Raw genomic sequence first — 13,256 nt, 5'->3', positions numbered from 1 at the left:
ACAGAATATCCGGTCTGTTGGCCAGAATTTGTTAATCTGTTATCACGGCTCTGGCCCAATACATCTTGGAGAGGCTGTTTTCAACACATTCTTCAGCTCCTATTTGTAAATGGTGTTAAATTCACTTGCTAACTCAACAGAGGGCTAATTGTGGATGTCAAATCTTAGCTCCACTTTTCTGTATGTTGTTTACATATCCAAGAAAACGTCCTCCACTCCCATCTCCAAATTCATGAGCTGCTTCCATTGATGATATGAGCTGATCATTTCTCTTTCGATTGCAGAGCTGAGATGAGAAGAACCTGAAGAGGAAAATGTCGTGTGTGTGTGTGTGTGTGTGTGTGTGTGTGTGTGTGTGTGTGTGTGTGTGTGTAAAAGAGAGTAATTTTTTTCCTTTCTTGGCTCAACAAAGAGTCTTCCCAGATCTGATGTTTTCACTGTATTGTCTGTCAAATTACACTAGTTGAAAGGCAGAGAGGGAGGCTGGGTGGTGGACACTTACCTAGTAGTGTGTACAAGTTATTATATGCAAGGACCATGGGTTCAAGTCCCTAGTCTACACATGTGGGGTGGGAGGAGGAAAAGTTTCATCAGTGCTGGAGCAGTGCTGCCAGTGTCTCTACTTCTCTCAGTTATACTCTATCTCTTTCTCTGTCTTTCTATAAAAAAAAATGGCCACCAGAATGACCACTTGGAAAAGTGGAGCTGTGTAGTCACTGAACCCTAGTGACCTGTGACAAAAGGAAAAGGAGAGAAAAGAAACAGAAAGCAAAGCCGAGCTTTGAAACTGAAAGCCAGAGAGCAAGAGAGAGTGAGAGAGGGAGAGGGAGAGGGAGAGGGAGAGGGAGAGGGAGAGGGAGAGGGAGAGGGAGAGGGAGAGGGAGAGAAAGAAAAGAAGAAGAAGGAGGAGGAGGAGGAGGAGAAGATGATGATGATGATGAAGATGAAGAAGAAGAAGGAGGAGGAGGAGGAGGAGATGGAGGAGGAGAAGGAGAAAGGAGAGGAGAGGAGAGGAGAGGAGAGGAGAGGAGAGGAGAGGAGAGGAGAGGAGAGGAGAGGAGAGGAGAGGAGAGGAGAGGAGAGGAGGAGAGGAGAGGAGAGGAGAGGAGAGGAGAGGAGAGGAGAGGAGAGGAGAGGAGAGGAGAGGAGAGGAGAGGAGAGGAGGGGAGAGGAGAGGAGGGGAGAGAGAGCTGTGTTCCATGCAAGGGTTCTAGTGAATCTGGGTCTGGATCTATTTAAAGACTGGGAGGAAGATAGGCTAACAGACCAAACTATCCATGAACTTTGCTGTAGGTAAAAGAGCAAGGAATGTGTTACAGTGTCGAGCTTCCCAGGGAGAAGGGTATTAAGTGAGGGGGAAAGGCTATGTCTGTCTTCTGCCCTGATTCTCACCCCAGGATGAGTTCTGATCCCTGACCAGATCACACCACAAATCAGGATGGTTTCCCTGACTTTTACTGTGAGAATCCATGGCTCAGGTGACAGATATGGAGTGAAGGTTAATATGTCAACCTGTCCTTAGAGCCTTGGTCCCTGTAAGCACCAGATGGCACACACACAACTTGTGTCCACAAGGAACAAGCGGACAGCACTTAAGGCCTGCAAGGTGAGGCACAGGAAAGCACGGCTGAGCTACAAGTTCACCTGGAGGTCAGTAGGCTGATGAGATGCATCAGAGAAAACTCTGATTTTACCTAAAGGTAGAGGCAAGAGTCGTAGATGTTTGAGTTATTTCTAGCAAATACATTTCTACCAAGACCCACTGTCTGACAAGACCTCGGAAAGTAGGGCTAATTAATTATTAATTCCTTTGTTTTCCAAACTATGTTAGATTTTTTCAGAATTTGGAGTGCTCTGTGTGGCCATCTGTAACTCAGACCACATTGATAGTCTCTTCTTTTCTCTTCTCTTCTTTCCTTTTCTTCTCTTTTGCTTCCAGAGTTATCCCTAGGCCTTAGTGCCAACACTACAAATTCACTGCTCCTGGCTGCCACCCCCCCCCCCATTTTATTGGATAGGACAGAGAGAAATTGAAAAAGGAGGGGAAGACAGAGAGGGAGATAAAGATAAGACATCTGTAGGCCTGCTTCACCACTTGTCAAGTGACCCCCCTGCAGGTTCGAACCTTGCATGGGGTCCTTTTGCCTCATACTATGTGAGTTTAACCCAGTGTGCCACCACTCAACCCACTTTTATTTATTTATTTTTTAACCTAAGACAATTTGGTGACTCAACACAAATATGTGGTCCTGCAGCTGACTTTGAGTAGTGTCTAGTGATGGAAAGTCAAGTAAGTCCCTGCCTCCTGCTTGTAACAGAGGAGATATGTCTCAGGCAAAAATCACTTCACACAACCCATTTGTTAAGCAGAGGATTTTTTAAAAAAAATCATGCAGACCCATTCTGGCAAGCTGAGGGCAGTCCCTACTAGCTGTCATCAAGTCTGAATAGAAGTTCCCTTCACGGCCAGCACATGTGTTCACGGCAGCACCATGACCCTCCTTGCCAGCTCATCAGACAGAGAACTCCTGTTGGGAATCACAACTCAGCCCATGCCTAGCTGGCAAAAGGACAATGGAGGAACCCCAAATTCTTCTTCAAGTCAGCCAGAAGCCTAAACGCTGCTCAGTGGATACACCCAATGAAAACATCTGCTGTGTTCACTGAGAGCAGTTCCAGAGAACACTAGAGGTATTTGTCTTTGGATGGAGAAGTCCTGGTTGTTGAGAAGCAGTTATACTGCAGTTAAACTGGCAGTGGGTCTTAACCCAGAATGAATGGTGATCTCATATAAAGGAGGAATTTGAACATGCATGCACATACACACACATTCATACAATGCAGGGGCCGTTTCCCCTCTGCACATCAGGGGCCACCGCAAAGGAGGGAGAAGGGGAGATGAGCCACCCTGGGGTTCCTGGGAACCCTGCTGATGAGGGAGAGTGTGCAGAGAGGAGTCACACAACCTCCTCCTCCAGGAGAAGCTTCAGAGAGACAATTAGTTTATTGGGGGTACAAGCAAGCAGATATACTCAAGGGTTAGAAAAAAGATTGAGGTAATCATTAATCATACACAATACAGGGTTAAGTCTTGACCTATAAGGTGTCTGTTCATTACTGGGAAGTTACGATACAAGGTCTGGTCATGAGCTCACCATGCATATGTAGGCTTCTCTCTAAAGCACCTCAGGGCAGTGGGAGAAGAGGGCAGTTAGACAAAACCAGGATATTTGCAGTGGGTTTTAGTTGGCCATATATGGTAGTTGTCCACGGCCTTTGTTCAGAAGGGAATGAAGAAGCATGTGCAGGAAGGTTCCCAGTCTGGAAAAGACCATCCATCATAAGGTCATGAGGTCAGGTGGGGGTCTGCCTACCACCCCTCCTGTGAGGAGGGGGCTCAGGGTCAACCCTCTCAGACTCTCATGGAGATAATGGCCTGGATTTCCCAGACAGCAGGTTTTTCCCCACAATAAAACACTATGTTAACATGAAAGCTGAGCAGGGCTGATGAGTCTGCATGCCAATGATCTTCACCTATTGTTATCAAGACCCCAGAAGCTAGAAGAGGGTGAAAATAACCCCTCTGTCTGCTCAGGAGGGTCCCACACTTCACACATCATGGTGTCACCCTCCTGGCCTCCAGTGCTCATTTGATAAATATTTGTTTTACTTTTTAGGCAGTCCTTGGCTAATACATAGAGTAACTGTAATAATACCACCTTCCCCACACATTTGGAAAAATGGGAAATTTACAGAAGCCACTCACTTATTAAATATATATATATATTTTATCTCTTTGGCTGCTGCTTCTTCTCCTGGTCAGAAGCATCTCGGCAGAGGTGCTCCAGGTATCCATCATGGCTGCTTCTCCTGGGAACTGAACACCTGTGACTCTGATAGCTGGTAAACTTTTAGACCCCTTTACAGCCATGAGGAAACTTTACCTCAGCTAATAATTATTTATCTTATGGGACTAAACTTTTGATAACTATACTCAGATTTTATGGACCTAGCATATGCTTAATCTCTGTTGCTAATTGCCAATTTTGTATATCTAAATATATGTTCCATGCTTTTGTAAAGCCCTAATAAACCTTATATTGTTTAAACCCATAAAATATATATATATTTTCCAATGGTCAGATTCATTCATAGAACAAACTCTGTGGTGTGTGTGTGTGTGTGTGTGTGTGTGTGTGTGTGTGTGTGTATGTTGTTGCTGTTGCTATTGCTGTTGCTGTTGCTGTTACTGCTATTGATGTTTTGCCTGGCAACCTGGATTCCTGCACTTTCTCCTGTGGTTATACCCAAGATGAACACTGGTAAGAATGTTCCTCTTGGCTACCATGAGTTCTCACAGCCCACTTTCTTTCAGTGCCATTTTGGAAGCTCTGAAACAGCTTAGGGAGTTGGTTGGACATGGGTTTTGGCCAATCAAACAGCTTACTTCTTCACATTACCTCAAAAACTCATGTCTATTTGCTCCTGTTGATTCCAGAAGCATGTGAAAAGTAACCTCAAGCATTTACTGTTACATTTCTAATCCCAAGGACTTTGGTTTTTACTAACTAGGCCCATGTTCTGGCCATGCCCCCCTTTTTTTTTAACTTAATGACAATTCAAGACAGTCTGAAATAACAGATTTGAGAATGATAGCCTAGGGATATTGCCATAATGGAGTTCTAGAGAAAGGTTTTTGTCTATGTGTAGAAAATTGATTAGGGAGAAAGGTAGGTAAATTCAAACCTCAATATTTTCACTTTTGAAAATTTGTTCCTGAGGTCAGTTTGGTTTACAAGACTGCAAATGTTTCAGAAGTGCAAATTCAAACTATGCCACCATACTTCACCTACCAATGAAGCACCAGAATTTCTCATCAAAGTCCACTGGATCTCTCTACCCTTATGATCCATTTCTCTCCCCTCACAACCCACTTTGGTCAGCTAGGCCAGCAGTCCAAGTCTCAAGGCTTTTCATCATTGAACTTTATTTATTTGCTTTACTTGTTTACCATCTGTGGGTGAGGTGATTCAAAATTTAATTTTATTTTTTTAACATTTTATTTATTTATTTATGAGAAAGATAGGAGAAAGAACCAGACATCACTCTGGTACATGTGCTGCTGGGAATTGAACTCAGGACCTCATGCTTGAGTGTCCAATGCTTTACCCACTGTGCCATCTCCCAGATTTTATATATATGTCACTTTAGTATTTCTTCTAGGGCTGACTGAGTGGTAATAAATTCTTTTGACTATTAATTGTCTGGAAATCTTTTCATCACTTCTTCAATCTTAGTGATTACTTAACTAGATAGATTTTTGCTGTGTAGAACTCTTCCATTCAAAGTGTTGAATATATCCTGTCTGTCTTTCTGATCTTGTGTTTCTGTTGAGAAATCAATTGACAGTCTTATATGGTTTTTCTTTGTAGGTGATTCTTTGCCTTTCTCTTGTTGCTTTTTAAAATTCTCTCTTTATCTTTGATTTTTCCCATTTTAATTACTATGTGCATTGGTGCGCTTAGGCTTTTTTTTTATAATAATATTTAGAGCTTCCTGACTTGAGTCTTTATTTCCATCTTGAGTTTGGTGGAAAATTTTGACAATTATTTCTTCAAATAAGAATTTTGTCAAGGGTCAGGTAGTGGCGCCCCTAGTTGAGTACATAGATTACAGTATGAAAGGATCCAGGTTCAAGCCTCCAGTTCCCACCTGTAGGAGGGAATATTTGCAAGCAATGAAACAGTGCTACAGGTGTCTCTCTCTCCCTGTTTTTCCCCACTATCTTTGTGTTTAGACCTGATTAGTGAACAGAAATTCAAAGTTGAGAATGCTCAGTAGTCACTATATTATCACAGGCTGGGGTTCACGGCTGGTAAGGATAAGTCTTCAATCTAGATAGTGAATGCACTGCACACACTCTCGGTCTGACAAGGGAACAGATTCTGGTAGACTGTGAATCATCAAGAAAGCTCTTTTAAGAATTCACCCCAGGGTCTATTACTGTGGGAGCTAATTTCCAAAATGGCATCCACCAGCACTCTGGCAAGCTACCACAAGCCACCAAAGAAGGCTGTAGCCATGACTCCCTCCCAATCCTTTACTACCCCTGCAGGTGGGAAGTGAGGACTTGAACCTGAACCCAGGTAATGTGTGCACTCAATTGAGTGTTCCACTACCTGCCCCCACCATTAAAGGAATAAATCTTAAAAAGGAAAAAAAAAAATAACTAGCTTGATATGTGTTCTTCTGGTAATTTCAAACTCACACACAGAGATGAAAGGAAAAAGAAAAGAGAGAGAGGTATAGAAAGATAACATAATGACCTGCAAAACACATTCATGACCGAGGCACCAAAGGTTCCAGGTTCAATTCTCATCACCACCACAAGCCAAAGGTGAGCAGTGCTCTGGAAAAACAAGGAAGAAAATAAGGGAGGAAAGATAGAAGGAAGGAAGGAAAGAAGGAAGGAAGGAAGGAAGAGAAAGAGAGAAAAAAAGAGAAGAGAAGAGAAGAGAAGAGAAGAGAAGAGAAGAGAAGAGAAGAGAAGAGAAGAGAAGAGAAGAGAAAGGAAGGAAGGAAGGAAGGAAGGAAGGAAGGAAGAGAAGGAGATAGCAGTATAATTCCAACCCATGAAGCTGTTCTTCAAGTTATTTCTCCTGGGCCTATGTGGTAGCCTACCTGGTTGAATATACACAAGGCACAAGGCACAAAGATCTGAGTTCAAGTTTCTGGTCCCCACCTGCATAGGAAGAGTAGTAAAGCAGTTGAAGCAGTGCTGCAGATATCTTTCTCTTTTTCCCTCTCTATCTCCTTCTCCTTTCTCAATTTCTCTGTATGTATTGAAAATAAATAAACAAAACTAACATTTAATAAAGAAAAATTAGGAGAGAAAAAGGGCTGGGGTAAATAGCATAATGGTTATGCAAAGAAACTCTCTTGCCTGAGGCTCTGAAATCCCAGGTTCTATCCCCTGCACCGCCATAAACCAGAGCTGATTAGTGTTCTGATAGAGAGAGGAATCAGGATTTAATTCTACCAAATAAAGCACATTAACTTTTTTTTTTTTTTTTTTAGTTTTCACAAGTCAGCTGGGCAAGGAGTCAGTGGAGGGAAGGAAGGATTTGCCTTCTTCAAGATTTACCAACTTTCTCCCATCCCACTCGATTCTGAAGCTTATGTGATAAGCTTCACAGAAGAGGGGCAAGTAGGTGAGTAGACATTGTGATCCTCCTTCCTAAAAACCCAGTGATGAAACTGCTGCACAGACAGATCAAGTAACTTCCCCAAGTATACACAGATCACTAATATGTGAGTGCACAAAATCAGTTCTTACTGGGTCCCAATGGAGTTTGGAGCCCAGAACTAAATTGCCCAGTGTGTCCGCATGATAACATTAGGTAAGCCAGCATTTTCTTTGGTTTTTGTCTTATAGAATACTGGGCTCTGCTGGTTAATATGAAAAGTGCATTTCAGAACATGCCAGATGAAACATCAGTAAACATTAAGTTCCTGTCTGCAGACCTGAAATTGCTAAGGGAATGGGGACCCAGTGGCCTGAGATGGAGAGAGAAGACATTTTTAAAAATATTTATTTATTCCCTTTTGTTGCCCTTATTATTTTATTGTTATAGTTATTATTGTTGTTGTTATTGCTGTAGTCGTTGTAGGGTAGGACAGAGAGAAATGGAGAGAGGAGGGGAAGACAGAGAGGGAGTAAGAAAGATAGATACCTGCAGACCTGCTTCACTGCTTGTGAAGCGACTCCCCCGTAGGTGGGGAGTGGGAGCTTGAACCGGACCCTTACTGGTCCTTGTGCTTCTGGCCACATGCACTTAACCCACTGCGCTACCTCCTGACTCCCAGGAGAAGACATTCTACTGGTAGATGTGGTGCAATTACACTTACCTGGGGGGCATGTGTATAAAATTTCATTCCTGGGACAACAGCAGACTTGTGAAACAATTACTCTATTTTTTAAAAAGGAAAAGGGCATTTCCACATACTTTTTTAAATTTTTATTTATTAATAGTTTGTTACAAGATTGTAAGATTACAGTGTGTAGTTCCACACCATACCCACTACCAAAGTTCTGTATCCCCACCCACCCAACTCATAAAGATAACCACCATAGTTCTTATAAGTATTAAAATTTGCTTGCTTCTGTTTTGTTTGATTTCTTTTTTGGTAAGTTCATGTAAATCAGATCTCTAGATTCCACATATGAATGAAGTTATCTGGTCATTGTCTTACATATCTTTACGTCTTACATATCTTTACTTATTTAGCTAAGCATAATCACCTCCAGTTCCATCCATTTTGTCTCAAAGGCCACAGTATCATCTTTTTTGATTGCGGAGTAGTATTCCATGGGATATATATCCCATAACTTCGTTAGTTAGTCATCTATTGTTGGGCATTTAGGTTGCTTCCACTCTCTGGCTATTGTGAATAATGCCTCTATGAACGTAGGGGTGCATTTTTCCCTTCAAACTAGTACTTGAGTGTCAACTGAATAAATGCCTAAGAGTAATATTGCTGGGTCATAAGGTAATTCCATTTTTATTTGTTTAAGGACTCTCCATATAGTCTTCCAAAGGGGCTTTACCAGCAGAGTTGTCTTTTCTCCACAACTTCTCTAACACCTGTCTTTTCCTGGTTTGTTCATGTAAGTAATTCTCTCAGGTGTGAGATGGTATTTTAGTGTAGTTTTAATTTGCATTTCTCTAATGTTAACTGAAGTGGAGGATTTATTTCTTCATGTTTCTGTGAGCCATGTGTATCTCTTCTCTAGAAAACTCTTTAGTTCTTTGGCCCACTTTTTTATTGGGTTATTTTTGCTGCTTTTGTAGATCTATCTACAAGTCTTTTTCAAGTTGGCCTTACATCACCAACATTGGGCTGTGTCACTCTATTTTTCTCTCCCCTTTCCCTTTTTCTGGTTTTCCCTGATGCTGTGTTTCTGGTTCTATTCTAATACTGATAATTTCATTAAAAGTTGGGATTTCTTTGTCTTTTCCTTTCATGTTGGATTCCTCTTAGTAATCCTTTCAAGGGAGGGTTGGCAGTGGAAATTCCCTTAATTTCTGAATGTTTGAAAAGACCTTTACTTTTCCTTCATATTTGAAGTATAATTTAGCAGGATACAGAATTCATGGCTGGCAATTCTTATCTTTTGATACTTCAGGTTTTTTTTAAATTTTATTATCTTTATTTTATTTACTGTATAGAGACAGCCAGAAATCAAGTGGGAAGGGATGATAAAGAGGGAGAGACAGAGAGACACCTGCAACACTGCTTCACCACTTGCAAAGCATTCTCCCTGCATATGTCTCTGAGAGAAACTGTGTGGGGTGGGGAGACAGAGACAGACACCTGCAGCCCTGCTTCACCACTTGCAAGGCTTCACCCCCTCCACACTCCCCTCACAGGTGGGGGGTCAGGGACTTGAACCTGAGTCTTTGCACATTGCAACATGTGCAGTCAAACACATGCACCACTATCTGGCCCCTTTCCTTTTCTTTCTTTTTCTTTCTTTCTTTCTTTTTTCTTTTTTTCCTTCTTTCTTTCTCTTTCTTTCTTTCTTTCTTTCTTTCTCCTTCTCCTCCTCCTCCTCTTCCTTCTTCTCCTTCTCCTTCTCCTTCTCCTTCTCCTTCTTCTTCTTCTTCTTCTTCTTCTTCTTCTTCTTCTTCTTCTTCTCCTCCTCCTCCTCCTCCTTCTTCTCCTTCTTCTTCTTCCCCTTCTCCTCCTCCTCCTCCTCCTTCTTCTCCTCCTCCTCTGTGATTTCTTTAACTAAGACCCAGAAATGGTGAGCCTCACTGCCAAACTCCCAGTCTGGAGCCAGCTGTCTGTCCCTAAGCACAGCCTTTCAGTCCTAAGAATCACTCCCTCATCCTCATTATGATCACAAGTTACCTGTCTTTGTACTCACCTGTGGTTTGGTGAGTTTTTGAAGAGATCCCAGCTGTGTTTTGTTGAGTTTTCAGGTGATTTTTGTTGTTTCTCCTAGTAGATCCAGGAAGCAAAACAGTGCTGCTGCTACTCCATAGCCATGCCTTTTCCCTCCACTTAATGTCTATTATCATGGAGCAAGATATTTACAAATGCTGTATAAAAATATAAAGGTGGAACTAGGAAATGTTAGGCATGTACAAACTATTGTATTTACTGTTGAATGTAAGACATCAATTCCCCAATAAAGAAATATATATATATATGGTGGTGCACCTGGTTGAGTGTACATGTATAGTCCATAGGATCCAGATCCAAGTCTCCAGTACCTACCTGCAGGAGGAAAGCTTTACAAGTGGTGAAGCAGAGCTACAAGTGACTCTCTGTCTCTTTCACTATCTCCCCCTTCCTCTCAAGTTCTGTATCTCTATCCAATAAATAAATAAAGTTAATAAAAAATTTGTAAGAAAAATGTAAAGATAAAAGATAGTTTTCCTTCCTTCTCCTAATTCATTGCTTTCCACAAATAAAACAATTTTTGTGTATATCCTTACACCGGTCCTTGCACTTTGCGCCACGTGCACTTAACCCACTGCGCTACTGCCCGACCCCTTTTTGTGTGTATCCTTCCCCCCAAATATCCTAAGCATTTAACTATGCCCTTCAATAAGCACTTTCTGTCATACTGTCTGTCCTACACCCAAGAAATGATCACTATTATGAGAATTCTCAATAATGAGAAGAAAGCAGTATTTATATCTGTTCTTTATTTTTTTATGATTTTAATCTCTTTGTTTTTGTCAGCTTCATTTCTTCAAGTCGACTTTCTTAGATAGAGAGACACACACTGGTGGCCAGCATTGAACCTGGATCATGCCCATGACAAAGCAAATGCACCATCTAAGTGAGCTAGCTTGCTGGTCCTGCAGTTTTCATCTTTATTCTAGTGATAGAGAGGAGAAAGAAGGGACCGGAGAAAGAAACACAACCCATTCTCCCACCTGTGGAGCTCTCTCTGGTTCTGTCATTGGTGTTCCCATGTGGTGCTGGGGTTCACATCGAGGGCCTCTTGCATGACAAGGTATGTGCTCTCCTGACGGAGCTATCTCCCAGTACCTTTATTATGGTTATTTCTTATTATTACTTTTATTAATAAAACAAAAGTAAAGGCAATTGCTTTTTTTTTTCATCTGGGTTTGGCTATATACTATAGGAGTAAAAAAATCTTTATTTTTTTTTCATCATTTTATTGGGGAGAGAACTACTGGTTCACAGTACAGTTGTTGGCACCTGGAAACAATTTGTCATCCCCTGTGATAGTTGTCTGCAAAACACTCTCATCCCCAACGTAGGTCCTTTTTCAACATCATGCACCAAGACTCCAAAGCCTTCTTCTCCTCCTCCTTCCTCTAGAATCCCTTGCTTTGGTGAAATAAACCACATCCAACCCAAACTGAAGTGAAAATTCTTTTTTTCTTTTTAATATTTATTGATGTATTTTGGATAGAGACAGAGAGAAACTGAGAGGGTAGGGGGAAATTATGAGGGAGAGAGACTGAGAGATACCTATAGCACTGTTTCACCACTTGTGAATCTTCTTTCCTGCAGGTCAGGACCAAGGACTTGAACCTGGGTCCTTGTGCATTGTAATGTGTGCACTCAACCAGTTACACCACCATCCAATCCCTGAAGTGAAAACTCTTTGTGAGAAATTAGTTGAAAACTGTCAACATAAGGGGCTGGGTGGTAGCACACCAAGTTGAGTGCACATATTACAATGTGCAAGGACCTAAGTTGTTGTTTTCACCAGGCTATGTTGCTTTCGCCAGGCTGGCTTCACAGGCAGGTAACAGACGACCAGGGACTCATGGTTGAGCTGTAGGCAGTATCTCTTTATTCATGCTGGACGCAGCGCAATCTATACCAAGCTAAGCTAAACTAACCTAAAGTACCCTAAAACTCACAATGCTGTCTTTATATATACTTGCCAAGTAGGGTGGAAACAGGATGTGACATAGAGAGGGTAGAGAGAAAAGTGACTGGTGAAAATCAGAGTGTGACAAGGAGAGGATCAGGGTGTGACAAGGAGAGGGGGTGGAGCAGGTGAGAATTCTACCACTAAACCACCAATGCCCTGGAGGGAAGGTGGTGCTTGTTAACAGAGGTTATGTAAATAGAATGAAGTGGTTATGTAAATAGAATAGTGTTAAGCAGGGGGGATTTAAACCAAATGAAACAGAAGGGGTTTTTAAAAGCAGAATTAGAAGATACCAACACTAAGTGTAAGCCTTTGGTCATCAGTTGCAGGAAAAAGCTTCATGAGTGGTGACACAGTGCTACAAGTTTCTCTATCTATCTCTCTATCTCTCTATCTCCCTCTCTCCCTCTCCCTTTTCTCTCAATTTATCTCTGTCTCTGTCTAAAATAAATAAATAGTATTAAAACAGAACTGTCAACATAACAGTTTCATCAAAAATGGCATACCAGAATGACTAATCAAATAAAATCAGGTGAATGAAAATAAATTGAGAACTCAGGAATTATTTTAATAGCCTTCAGTGTAGCTCATATGCAATCACAAAGCCTCATCAAGATCAATCAGATCGCATAACCCCTAAAGGAAAATACTAAGGGACTTCATGGGTAATTCTCACAATTTCATTGTCAAGTCCAAAATAGGGTTATCTTCTTAAACTGGACATGAAGTATATACATAATGGTTGCCTTGACTGTTACTTTTCCAATAATCTCCACAGGTTCAGAGATTGCTTCAGCAAGAGGCTCCATCAATTTAATGGCTCTATTTCCCCTTCTCCATCTGAGAGAATAAACATTTTTTCCAGTGGGATGAATCTTTTCCAGTCTCCCTATGAAGTAGATCAGGCAGTCAATGAACTGAGTCGGTAAACACGTCAGTGAGAGCATGCTGGCACTGATGCGTGATGAGGCAACTCCATCGCTTCTACCATGATGTCAGAGAAAGACCAGACAGTGGTAGGAAACTGACTGGTGACTGAAATCCCATTTATTATTTTCAATAAAATTCATTCATGACAACAGTTAAGGCTTTTGGGCAAAGCACTGTATAAACTTCTTTTTATTTATTAGATAAAGACAGAGAAGAATTGAGAGGGGGAGATAGAGAGAGAAAGAGACAGAGAGAAACCTGCAGTCCTGCTTCACCACTCCTGAAGCTTTCCCCCTGCAGGAGGGGACTGGAGACTTGATTCTGAGTCTTTGTACACTGTTATGTGTACACTCAACCAGATGTGACACTGCCTGGCCCCTATAAACTTATTTTTGTG

At 41.6% G+C, this 13,256-nt stretch overlaps 1 pseudogene; it reads right to left on the bottom strand.

Annotated features, from left to right (window-relative positions):
- Positions 1-12,545: 12,545 nt before the first annotated feature.
- Positions 12,546-12,920, bottom strand: LOC103121409 (replication protein A 14 kDa subunit-like; annotated as a pseudogene).
- Between the last annotated feature and the right edge of the window lie 336 nt (positions 12,921-13,256).

This window comes from Erinaceus europaeus, chromosome 3 (genome assembly GCF_950295315.1).
Source record: "Erinaceus europaeus chromosome 3, mEriEur2.1, whole genome shotgun sequence".
In the NCBI taxonomy this organism is placed as follows: domain Eukaryota; kingdom Metazoa; phylum Chordata; class Mammalia; order Eulipotyphla; family Erinaceidae; genus Erinaceus; species Erinaceus europaeus.
This window is presented reverse-complemented; position numbering and strand designations above follow the sequence as displayed.